Below are 12792 nucleotides of genomic sequence, written 5' to 3'. Positions count from 1 at the left end.
CTTCCTATTTCCAGCTTTGTGCTCTGCTGGCCTAGAGGTCTTCCTTCCGTAGGGAGAAATGCTTCCATCAGGAGCTACAACAATAATTCAACTGAACTGGAAGTTAAGATGCTATCTGGCCCCTTTGGGCTTCTCATGCCTCAGAGTCACACTAAGAAGGGAGTCAGAGTGTTGGATGTGTGACCTGATGCCAAGAAGAAATTGGCCTACACCTTCACAAGGGAGAAACGGGAGACCCTTTAGGGCGTTTCTTGGTGTTACCATGCCTGTGATTCAGGTCAATGGGAAATGACCACAACCCAATCCAGGCAGGCTATGAATGTCCCAGGCCTTTCAGGCTTGAAGGTTCGGGTCACTCCGCCGGGTGCAGCATCGCAACCAGCTGAGGTCTTGCTGCAGGCAAACAGAACAGAGTAGGTGGTAGAAGGTCATGAGGAGCACCAGCTACACCTACGGGACCAGTTACAGAATCAAAGGCTGCCACTGCTGTGAGTGTTTTCTCCCTGTGTTGCTGTGAATAGGTTTACATGTATATATACATATATTAAGCACATTTTTCTTTTCTATCTTATTCCTTTATCATATGAGATGTATTGAGTTTGTATCAGTATTTAAGCACTGTTAATTTTACAACATAGTATTTAAGTTACAAGAGAGGAGTAAATGTCACTCAAGGACTTCACCTCCTCCTCTGGGGAAGGAATTAGTGCGTTTTTTATTTTACGAAGGATAATTATATCATACTAAGTGGAACTATAACCTTGTCATTATCTTTTTAAGTGATTAAATATGGTTTAAGGAGATGCATGTGGGTGCCAAGTTGACAAGGGGTGGACTTGTGATGGTTGATTCTAAGTGTCAACCTGACTGGATCAAGAGATGCCCAGGTAGCTGGGAGGCCATTGATCATCCTCAATGCTCCAGGAAGCAATGAGCCCATCCCTCTTCTGCTGAAAGGGAAACCTAGGAAGACTGGCATTGGATTAGAATGATTGATCTGTCCAAGGTATGTCTGTGAGGGTGTTTCTGGGGGATACTGAGGTGTGAGTTGTTGGACTGAGTGGGGAAGGCCCACCTGCATTGATCTGTCCTCAATGATCTGGGCTAAAGGCCTGGATGGAACAAAGGTAAAGGAAGAGAGGATTCTTGTTTTCTCGGGGAACTGGGGCCCCTTCTTCTTTTGCCCTGGATGCCAGAACCCCTGGATCTCTAGCTTTAGACTCTGGGATTTAACACCAGTGACCCCCTGGGCTCTTGAGCCTTTGGTGTCAGACTGAGAGTTACACCATCAGCTTTCTTGATTCTGAAGACTTCAGACTTGGACTGAACCACTCTGCCAGCTTACCTGGTTCTCCAGCTTGCAGATTACCTGTCATGGGACTCCTCAGCCTCCAAAATTGCACGAGCTAATTCCACTAAAAAATCCCTTCTCATCTTTCTCTCTGTATATGCATCTTATTGGCTCTGTGTCGAAGAAGAGCACATATTAAAACAAGGAATATCCTAGGGAACTATTCAGAATAGCCTAAGATGGAAACTACCCAAATGCCCATCAACTGATGAAAGGACATAAGCTGGGAGACACACACACACACACACACAAACACACACAAACACACCCAACATACACAAAAATACAAAAACACATACATACACACAAACATACACACAAACACACACCCACACCAATACACACCAACACACACAAACACACAAACACACCCACACCAACATACACCAACACACACAAACACACACAAAGAAAAAACAAAAAACAAAAAAATAAAAATACAAAGACGCAAAACACACAAAAACACAAATGCACACACAAACACATGCAATGGAAGAATATTCAGTCATTAAAAAGAAATGATGTGTGAATCTATGGATTATTTAAAAAAGGAAAAGAAAGAATGAATTATGAACACATGCTACATGCATGAACCTGAAAACATAAGAGCCACAAAAGACCAACGTTGCATTGTTCTGCTTCTGTGAAATGTACAGAAAGTGAGAACCTGTAGAAATACAAAGTGGATTAGGGTTGCCAGGGGAGAAGAGAAGAGGAAGCAGGAAGTAACTGCTAATGACAGCTTGATTTCTTGTAGTATGCTAAAAACACAGAATTGTATGCTTAAATGGCTGAGTTGTATGACATTTAAAGTATATCTCAATAAAGCTGTTAAGAGAAACCTCATTGAATGGCATTTGTTAAATTCAAAACCATTTATAGACGAGAATTGCCACTACTGTGCTTTCAGGAGTGCAAGTGTTCCACCAAATGTTAATATGCGCTTTGCAAGAAAAGAAAAGAGCTCCCTGAGAGTGAGTTTGGGAACCGCTGGGTTAAAAACGACAAACCAGTTTCTTTAGTGCAATCACGGAAGGGTGTTCACTGTGCTAACGTGAGCTGCAGCCTCCAGACTGAGGGAGGGAGAGGCCGGTAGCAATCTCGCTCCACATACTTGATTGAGGTAGAGTTATGCAAAAAGATGCAAATTCACAGGGAACTTGGGTGAAGGAGGGTGGCTGTGTGTTTGGCTTCCACTGGGGACAAGCCTCCTTTTCCCTCCCACAGAGCTGGCTGCTGCTGCCAAGGCCCCAAGGAGGCGCTCAGGTGAGCGGGGTCGGAGGGGAGGGCCACCTCAGCTCTCAGGATTGGGTGGGGTGGGGCTGAGGACACAGGAACAGAATTTTGGGTGGCACGTGTTGATGCAGGATGGAGACAAATTTGGCTGTCCTGAGGGTCCTGAGGGTCCGGACCTCATTCGGCAGCGGACCAGGGTCTCTGAAACCCCACCAGCATCACCCAGAGCTAACGGCAACCTCCTCAAGGCACCCATACCCAGCCAGCAACCAACAGGGCTGCTCACCTCCGGCGTCCGCGGACCCCACCAGCCAGGCCTTGCTGAGCCACGCCCACTTCACCTGTGTTCAGGTGCATCTGGCAGGAGGGGCCGCTGGGGTCTGCTTTTGCAGGCCATGCCACCGAATTCAAATGTGGTGTCTGTTTTGTGTTTTCGGTCAGTCCCTGCATTTTCTTTGTCTGAAATCAGGACGCTAAGTAGCTACAACCGCATGTGCCGCCTTTGAGAAAACCTCACCCTGAACACAAGAACACAGACTCAGCAGGCAGATGGCCGGGAAGTTACAAGGCAGCGCCTCACTACACTGCCTTCTTTTTCATTTTACTAAAAGCTTCTCTAAAATTCTACTGGACAGAAAGTCCTAAAGCATATTCCAAATTCACTCCGTTTCCAAAAGTGCCGGTGCTGCCCCTTGGGGTCAGAGGCCTCCTGCACTTGATCCTGGCGCCCGACCTGGGCCCCAGTGGATGAGTCCTTCCTCTTGGACCGCTGGCCCCATGCATTCTCCACCCTCAGCGCCCTCCCTGTGGTGCCCAGAGGCAGTGTCTAGGAGCCCACCCCGGTGCCCACCGGGACCCCCGAGCTCCCTTTGAACAGGCACCTTCTGGGGCTGGGGCCCCCATGTCTGAGCAGGGCATGGGGGGCTGCGGCCCATGTCTGAGGGAGTTATGGGACCTTGCATCTGAGGGGGCATAGTGGGGGGCTGCAGCCCTGCAACTGAGGGGGTATGGTCGGAAGGCTGCAGCCCTGCATCTGAGGAGGTATGGTGGGGGCTGGGGTCCTGCATCTGAGGAAGGTGTGTTGGGGGCTGGAGTCCTGCATCTGAGGGGGACACAGCGGGGAGGCTGCGGCCCTGCATCTGAGGGGATATAGCGGGGGGGCTGCAGCCCTGCATCTGAGGAGGTATGGTGGGGGCTGGGGTCCTGCAACAGAGGAAGGTGTGTTAGGGGCTGGGGTCCTGCACCTGACGGGGGTGTGATGGGGGTTGCAGCCCTGTATCAGAGGGGAGTACAGCAAGGGTCTGGGGCCCTGCATCTGAGGGGGGTGTGGCAGGGAGTTGGGGCCCCATATCTAAGGGGTGTGTCGTGGGGGGCTAGGACCCTGTATCTGACGGAGGTGTGGTGGGGAGTTGGGGTCCTGCATCTGAGGGGTGTGTGGTGGGGGACTGGGGCCCTGTATCTAAGGTGTGTGTGGTGGGGGGCTGGGGCCCCATATCTGAGGGGGGTGCAGTGGGGAGTTGGGGTCCTGCATCTGAGGGGGTGTGGTGGGGAGGTGAGGTCCAGCATCTGACGGGGTGTGGTGGGGAGTTGGGGTCCTGCATCTGAGGGGTGTGTGGTGGGGGGCTGGGGCCCCATATCTGAGGGGGGTGTGGTGGGAGTCTGGACCCTTGTATCTGAGGGATGTGTGGTGGGGGTCTGCGGGCCTGTCTCTGAGGGCCATGGGACCTGGGTTTGTGGCTGCTGGTTTGCCTCTGGGCTCTGCTGCTTCTCAGAGTAGTCATTGAGCCGTCGTCGGTCCTGGTGTCTCACCAGAGAAGCAGGCCTGGGCAGGTGGCACCGTTGGGAGAAAGTGAAGGGCAGCCTGGGCTGGAGGCTGCACCCAGGCACTGTGGTCAGTGGCTGGGGGATGATACACGGCCCTCCTGGGCCCCGTGTCCCTTGTGGTGGGGTCTGAGTGCCCACTCCTCTCACCGTGGCCCTCAGGGTGCCAAGCCTCTGCTGCCTGGGCCTGCAATGGGTTCTGGCTGAGCACCTAGACACAGGCCTCCCTGTCTGAGGCCTCCTTCCTTCCTTTTCACCCCCCTGAGCTTACTCACCCTTGGCTGGCTGAGCCGGCACATCCCCGCGGCACCCCTGCACCTCCCCCGGGAGGTCACCACAGATGCAATGCCCGGCTTAGGATGGCTCCTCAGTGGTTGAAAGTGGTTTTGCTTTTGGTGGAACTTGGGGGCAGAGAGAGGCTTGAGATTATTCATTGAGATAGTTTTCCAGAAAGAAAAAATGTCACAGATAATTGGTTCTTTGAACTTGAAATATAAACGCAGTAATCTTTATTATTACTTTCGCTAGAGAAATTGAAGTCGATGATAGTCCCTTTCGATTTTAAGGAGGAACCAAAATCAACAGAAATTCTGAGTCATAGAATCAGGCAGACTGACATAAAAAAACAAAAAACAAAAAAACCCTGGGTCACTCACAGCCACTAAGATGGCAGACAGACAGGAAGAAAGAGAAGGAAAGAAAATAACATGTTATGGCAAAAGGATCCAGAGACATGTGGGACCCTTGCACATTTCTGGTGAGAACCATTGTGGAAATGATAGAGGGTTCATTACAGAAAGAGTTCATTACAGAAAATGGACTCAGCACATGATCCAGCAGCTCCACTCCTACAACTGAAGACACAGACTCCAGCAAACACTTGTTCATACATGTTCATACCAGCATTCTTTACAGTGACCAGGAGGCGGCAACAGCCCAAATGTCCATCAAGAGATGGACGAGCAAAATGCGGTCCCTCCATGCAATGGAATGTTACTCGGAAGAACGCGATGACGTGCATGAACCTTGAAGACATTAGGCTTGTAGAAGAAGCCAGATACAAAGGACTATGCGTTGTGTGGTTCCATTCATACAAAATGCCCAGGACAGGCAAATCTATGGAGACAAAGTAAGTTGGTGCTTGCCAGCCTGGAGGATCAGGAGTGGGGAGGAACTGTGCAGGGAGTTCAGAGCCTCCTCTGGAGTCGGGGAAGCGTTCTGGACTAGATGGAGGTGGGATACACAGAACTGTTCACTTCCACATGCTCCCCGTTACAGTTGTGAATTTCACTGTAATAAATTAGTGTTATTTTAAATACCTGAGCCAAACCTCAGTGTGCTGATCATTCATCAGTGGCTTTGGGAGCCACTGAGACTTGGCTGTGCTGAGTCCTCTCCTCTGCAAGTTGGAAGAAAAACTCTTCCCCAAGGATGGTTCAGACGCGTAAGTCAAAGCATGAAGACGTCAGCAGGGTACCTGCCCTGTGCCTGCACACGGTATCTGAGCATGAAAGACGTTCAAGAACTTTCTCCTCTGTCCTCTGAGTCACTAGCAGATGGCCTGTTTCCTGCTGAAAGAAGCACCTGGTACTTGGTGTTTACGAACTCCACTCAGTAAGCAGATCAACAGCAACAAGGGCACTTTGGCAGTCAGACGCGGAAGGAGCGTTTCCCTGCAGAACAGCACGTGTGGTCGGGACGGTGCCGTGCAGCCCCATCATGTCTGTGGCACACACCTCCTGCCTGCGGGCTGGTCCCCCTCCCACCACCCCAGCTCTTCTGGGTTTTCTAGCCCTGTCCTCAGCTTCCCCTCTTCCCTCCTCTCCCCCTGATTTTCGAGCCCTGCCCTCGGCTCCCCCTCCTTCCTCCTCTCCCCCTGGCACCGTTAAACATTCATGCTGGGCCAGATCATGCTTTTTGACAATGTCTAACGAGCTAGCAGTGAATGATAAACCTGCCGGGCCGCCTCCATGTCTCAAAGCCACTAGGATCTGTAGCTGTTTCAAGAGCACAGAGCAGCAAAGCCTCCAGGAAGGGGAAAGAGCTGCATCCGAGCTTGGAGGAAGTAATTTCTGTGAAAATGTTTTAATGCAGCAGGGAGCTAAGCAAGTGGGCTGGATGTGCCGTGGAAGGTGGCAATGTTGGGCTCTTGCCTCCTGCAGCAGATGCCGGCAACGGGACCTCGGGCGGCTCTCTCAGGACCCACGGGCCCTGCACCTGGATTGGCCAAGTCCCAGGGACCAGGCTCGCCACAGAGGTCCAGGGCATTTCACGGCTGGAGGGCACTGTGGAGGTCCACCTGCCACCCCATGGAGGAGAGGGGGTGCTCAGACACTAATCTTGGGGCCCAGTCATTTTCCTCTCCTCTGACCTTGAGGGAAAAAGCCAAGATGCAGCCTCTGGACACCAATCTTGAGACATGCTCAGCTCTGGGCTCATCAGCAGAGCCTGGACTCATTACTCCAGGGAAGAAGCTCTGCTTCCACAGCCCGGGGGTAAGGTCAGACGCAGTGGCCTGAGGCCACATGGGAGCCCAAGCAGCAGGAGGCCCCAGGCCAGTCAGAGCCCTCGGGGCCTCCCAGGGGCTGGCAGGAGCATCTGCTCAATGGTGGGATGAATGTCCTAAAATGCTATTAACAGAGTTCAGTCTAGGGTTTAAATCAATTTGGCAAACATTTATTGAGTGCCCACTCCAAATAAGGTTCTGAAAAGGCTCTTGAAAAACTGTCTGTGCTTCTGAATTTCAAATGATTGGTTTTAGTATTAGGAGCAATAGAAATCCTGTTATCACTCATCCAAATAATCAGAATTAATTTAGGAGTTGATGGCAAACAGAGTCCATTGGTAATTAGGAAACATGGAGAAATAATTAACCACGGCAAGAAATGCGGTTACATTTAACTCCTGCGAAGTTAAAAAAGAACCACAGCAGCTTTCTCTGTGAGGCTTAGCAATCCCACAGTGCCGGCGAGAGTGGCGCCTGCCTGAGCACGTGAGGAGCCCTGCGCTGTTCCCCAGCCTGGGTGCTGTGCCGGCTGCTGGGCCCTTCCTTCAGGGAGGCCAAGCTGGATCTCTGACTCACCAGGGCGACTGGGTGAGGGCCTAGGCCAGACGACCTCCCTTCAGAGAAGGACCAGGGCTTAACTCCACACCTTTTGGAAATTTATTTTTTTTAAGCCTGAGTAAAAAATGTCTCCATTATTCATTTTAGTTTTAAATACTAGGCGCCTTCTCCCGGCTGCTGGAATCCCCACGGCTAAGCTGGGAGGAACCTTCTGGCTGGCTGGAGCGCTGGGCAGACCAGGGGCTTGTTGGACCAGGCAGCAGACTCCGTGGGGAGGCAGCGTCACGTCCATCTGGGCTCTCTCTGGCAATGACACCGCATTCCTTCTAGAAAACTCCCTCTCCCCCAGTCTCCCTTCCGAAGGTCACCCCTCTCCACCAGCACTCGGCTCACGAGGCCTGCGCAGCTCTGACTGATGCATTTCCCAGGAGCTCTGTCCAGGGGCTAAGGGAGGTGCAGACGAGGCCCTGAGCCCCCTCATGGGGATTGGTCATTTCAGTCCCCATCCTGGGTCCCTCTGGAGGATGTGGGCTCCATGGTGCCGGGCCGTGACTCTCTCTGCCTCGGTGCCCCCTATGCCCCCAGCCGCAGACCCTGCTGAGCCCTGTGCAAGTGAAGCAGGCCCTCCCAAACCCTCCACCCTTGGAACGCTGTACTGAGGCCGCCCACTCCTCTGGCCTCCACTGCAGACACACGGGGCTCCTCTCTGGAGCTGAAGCTTTGCCTCCAGGAGACACTGTGTTCTAGGCTCAGCTCCACAGGGAGCCAGCCCCTTCTCCATGATGACTGCCAGGGGGGTGTGTGTGCGCATGTGTGTATGTATTTATATGTGTGTTTGTGTGTCTGTGTGTGCATGTGCCTCTCACATGTGTCTGTGATTACCACCCAGAGACTCCTAGACCTGCCCTGTCTCATGGAACTTTCCAGAGTGTGGAGAGGACGCTCAGCACTGTGGGTGCCACAACCACGGCCACGTGAGCGCTGGGGCAAAACCACTGCAACTCAGGAGCGGAGTTTTAATTCCGTTCACTTTTAATTAACTCAAGTTTAAGTAGCCACATGTGGCTAGAGGCCCATACTGGACAGTCGGTTCTAGAAGGTTCTTCGAGGAGGTGAATTTGAGATTTTCCCTCAGACGCCTCTCCTGAGTCCTGCGTGTGCTCCCGGGGATTTCAGCATCGTGGGCGCCTTCCCCTCCAGGCCCCCCGGGCGAACGAGGACGTGGGCTTGTCCCACCGCCATCCCCCTGGAGGTGAGGACGCGGCTCCCGGACACCCGAGGGCGCCCTCCCGAGCCGGGCAGGACGGAACGGGGAGTGGGAGGAGCTTCCCGGCGCGGGCGCAGCCGCAGGAGGAGGGACGGGGCCTCGGGGTGGGTGACGTGTCGCCGCCAGCATCGCCTCCCCCGGGGGTCGGGGTGGCCGGGGCGCCTCCCCGCGGGGCGGCTGCAGAGCAGGGTCCCCAGTGCCTCCCACGGCCGCCCCGACGGGCACGTTCCCGCCCGGGCCATTCTCGCCGCGTGGGGCCTGGGCGGGAGGAGCGCTGGGGCGGCCGGGCTGGTCTCGGGGCTCCTGGCACAGGTTCGCGGCTCCCGCCAGGCCCTCCCCGGGGTCTGAACCTGCGCCGCGGCGGGGCGTTTCCACCCGGTGATGTGGCGGCGGCTCCTGGGTTTATGGGGAACGTCGGGTCCGCCTCTCGCTGGGTCCGCGGCCTCCTCCCAGCGAGACACCCCTCAGGGCTCCCCCATCGTCAGTGCCCAGCGGAGCCATCTCGGTGGCCGCGGCGAGGAAACGCCCCTTTCTCCGTCCACTTCCCGAGGATGGAGGAGCTGGCCCCGGGCGTTCTCTTTCGCCTCCTCCGCGGACGCAGCGGGGTCGCTGCCGGGGACTTTCCGCTCCGGAAGCGTCGGGGCTGGGGCCGGGCCTAGGAGGTGCCCAGGACCTAGGAGGTGCCCAGGGCCGCCCTGACCGCCCGGAGAGACAATGGAGTCCGGGCCTCCGGGCGGCGGCAGGAGGGAGTGAGCGGGGCGCGGCCGGGCTGCTGGGGGGCTGCACTAGGGGGTCCCTCCCGGCCGCGGTCTCGACCCGCAGCACAAAGGTGCGCCCGGAGCCTCAGTCCGGGGTCCCTGACACCGAGCACAAGCCTGGGTCTCTTCGCGCTCTTCGGGACGGCGTCTGCGGGTCCCTAGGCACCGAGGCCAGCAAAGCCAGAAGAGGCAGGTGGCACTGGACCCCGCCTGAGCACCCAGGCACCGAGGCCAACAAAGCTGGAGGAGGCAGGTGGCACTGTGCCACCCCCCCCCCCAAGCCCCCGGGCACCCACCCTGGCCCAGGGCATGGGACAAGAGGCCTAGTCTCGCCTTCAGGACCCACTATAGCACCCGGGGCGGTGGAGCCCACCTAAAACTGGGTTGCTGTGAAAGAGATCATGGGCTCAGGCTCAGACACCTGTCCTGCCCAAGACCACCCCCCACCCCCTCTCCGCCACCTGCCCTCAGAGGCTTCTCCAGGTGGCCACCTGGACCCACAGGAACCAGCCTCTCTTTCCATGTAGGCTCCTCTCACATTAACTCCCAGAAACAGAGGGGAAGCTGCCCTAGGAGAAAGAAAGGATGAGAAAGAACCCTGATCGCAGCAAGACAGGGCTGGGGGCAATTCCAAAGCCCTGAAAGGGCTGGAGGGAAATAAGACTCTTCCGGAGGGCCGCTGCCCCAGGATAAAAGTTTTATTTACAGGTTTCAAAGAGGCCAAGATGTCGGTGGCTTCCTTCAGGAGAAAGCGGCAAAATCCACGCGCACGCCCAGATCCCTTGTGCTTTCAGGCTTTTCACCAGGAAACCATTTTTCTATGTAAGAGCAAGTGAGTTCCACAGTGGGGGAAAGCCAGGGGAGAGGAGCACGGCTTCACCTGGCTCATGTCCTGTTTCCAGTTTGCCCTGAAAACAAATTACTAAATCCAAGGAGGAAGAGCTTGGGGCGTGCCTGGTCCTCAGCCTCAGTGGGGCTGGGGCCTGTGACCTGGTATGCAGAGGGCCAGCCCCCAGGGCGGTGGGGAAGGGGCTGTGCTGCCCAGAGTGAGCCCCCAGGCACCTCCAGACTGCTGCAGCTGCCTGGGGCGCCACACTTCGGTCCCTCCTCAGGTCTGGGCTGCACTGTCCGCTGGTCTGGGCTGGGCCACCAAGCTCCAGGCAGTGGACGGAGTCCACTGGGGCGCAGGAAACTTCAGCTTCACAGCCCACCCGGCCTCCGCAGTCTTCCTCTCCAGGGTCTCATTTCAACGTGGCCCTTTCTGCTGCAACTCAGCTGTCCTGGGGGCCAAGTTTGGGTGTGTGAGGCCAAGGAGATGCATTGTGCTCTCGCGGAAGACAGACACAGCGAGGGAGCCCGGACACACAGACCCAGCTCACCAACCACAGCCAAACCACCAATTCTGTCCCATGGCCCTTGGTGACTGGTGACAGGGGAGGGAAAGAAACGTGGCCAGCTTGCCCCAGACCACAGGCAAAGACAGGTGGGGGTGGCCTGCTGGCGCGGGCTTAGGAGATGGGGCCATGGTCCAGCCTGGCGCCCCTCTCTTGGGGCAGGAAGTTCCCTCTGTCTGCCATGCACAGGGGCACTCAGGAGAGCCTGGCACAGGACCTCAGGAGCTCCCAGAGCAGCCTCAGCAGCTGCAACCCCTCGACCTTGTCCAGCATCACGCCCTGGTGCCAGGGAGACAGAACGAAGAATCCCACCAGTGTGCAGGAGAGGAAGCCTACTTTAATTCTGTTCTTGAAATAATAGCAGGCGAAGATGCGTGTTTCATAATTAATTCCTCACTTCTTAGGAATTGCAGTGATTAGCTCTGTCATTCCTTCATTTTCAGGAAGAACTGTGAGTCCTGCTATTCTCACTGTGCAGCCCTCAGCTAAGTTTTCTAAAGGGAACATCACAGCGTCTTCCCTGATCTTAGCCAGGACGAAAGGTGAAGTCTAGCATGATGACCCGCGTAGCCTGCATCGCTGGACGCCCTTCCTTCCTGGTCTCTGGGCACAGGTGCAGGGGTCGTGTGCGTGCGTGCACATCCAGGTTCCTCCGGGCATAGGTGCGAGGCCGTGCACCAAGTGCCCCACAGTTCCTGTGAAGGAGTGCAGTGGCTCTGTAATTTTTGTCCTCAGCTAGGGTTTACCACAGCTTAGGCCTTTGGGGTCATTTTAAAGTAGTAAAGAAGCTTGAGAGGTAATCCCAAACCAGGTGGTCCATAAATCATTACTGGGTTCAAAGAATAATTATCGTCAGAAGAATGTATTTGCACATAATTGTAACTGTGCCCTGTGGACACTGTACATGGTTAAATCAACACCAGGAGGGTATTTTGGTTTCTAAGAACTTTAAAAATATAAGGCAGATGACGCTAATAAAGACAAGCAATGAATGAATAAGAATTCATAACAATAAAGATCTAATGCAACATATGATTGAATAGGGCAGCTTAGAAGCCTGGAAATTAGGAGGCTCGGTAAGATGAATTGGGTGGTGGTCTCCAAGCCTCCTACCACACTTGGAAGAGACCCCAGGGATCAGGGTGTCTCCAGAACCCAAGCCAGCTCTGCATGTCCGGCGAGTGCCTGCAGCGTGCTGGCACTGAGATAGCATTGTGGGTGGCCAATGGAAGGATGCGTTTGATGGAAGAGAGAGAGGAAACGGCCCTAATAAGGAAGGGAAAAACTCTAAGCTGGCTGGAGCTTCCAAGTCGTCCACCTGAGGACTTGGAAAAGCCGATGATCTGAGCTTGCATCCGCAAGGCTGAGGATGAGCAGGAGTGAGGGTAGCAGAGATGAGAGCTTGAGCCAAAGAGTGAGGGGCGTGACCCACCCCTTGCTTGAGCATGGTCTGTGCTGATGATGCGCTTCTCACCAACAGCAGGGCACAGTGTGTGGGGCATCCAGTCTGCAATTAGGTTAAAAAGACTGTGGCTTTTGCTTTGGGGACACCCCAGGCTCATGCTGTCCCTTGCCCTCTGCCCGTCATGAGAACACTTGGCAGCCCTAGGACAGGGTCACAGGGGGAGGACCAGGGCCTGTGGGCAGCCTGGCGAAGGGGCTCAGAAGCAGGTGTTCCCACCCCACAGGAGCCTGCAGGGGCAGGAAAGAGATCTAGGGGGAGAGGAAAATGTTTGCTATTTAAGTTGCGATGCTGGTTTCCTGGGTGTGTACATATGTTAGGCTGATTAAACTCTATACTTCAATTGCATGCTGTTTATTGCAGTTTAGTTATATGCTAATGAGGCTGTAAAAACTGGAGAGGTGGCATTATTCGTGGACAAGAAAACGCTCAGATTAAA

This window comes from Papio anubis, chromosome 6, assembly GCF_008728515.1.
Source record: "Papio anubis isolate 15944 chromosome 6, Panubis1.0, whole genome shotgun sequence".
Taxonomy (NCBI): Eukaryota; Metazoa; Chordata; class Mammalia; order Primates; family Cercopithecidae; genus Papio; species Papio anubis.
The sequence above is the reverse complement of the archived record's forward strand: the minus strand, read 5'-3'. Positions refer to the sequence as shown.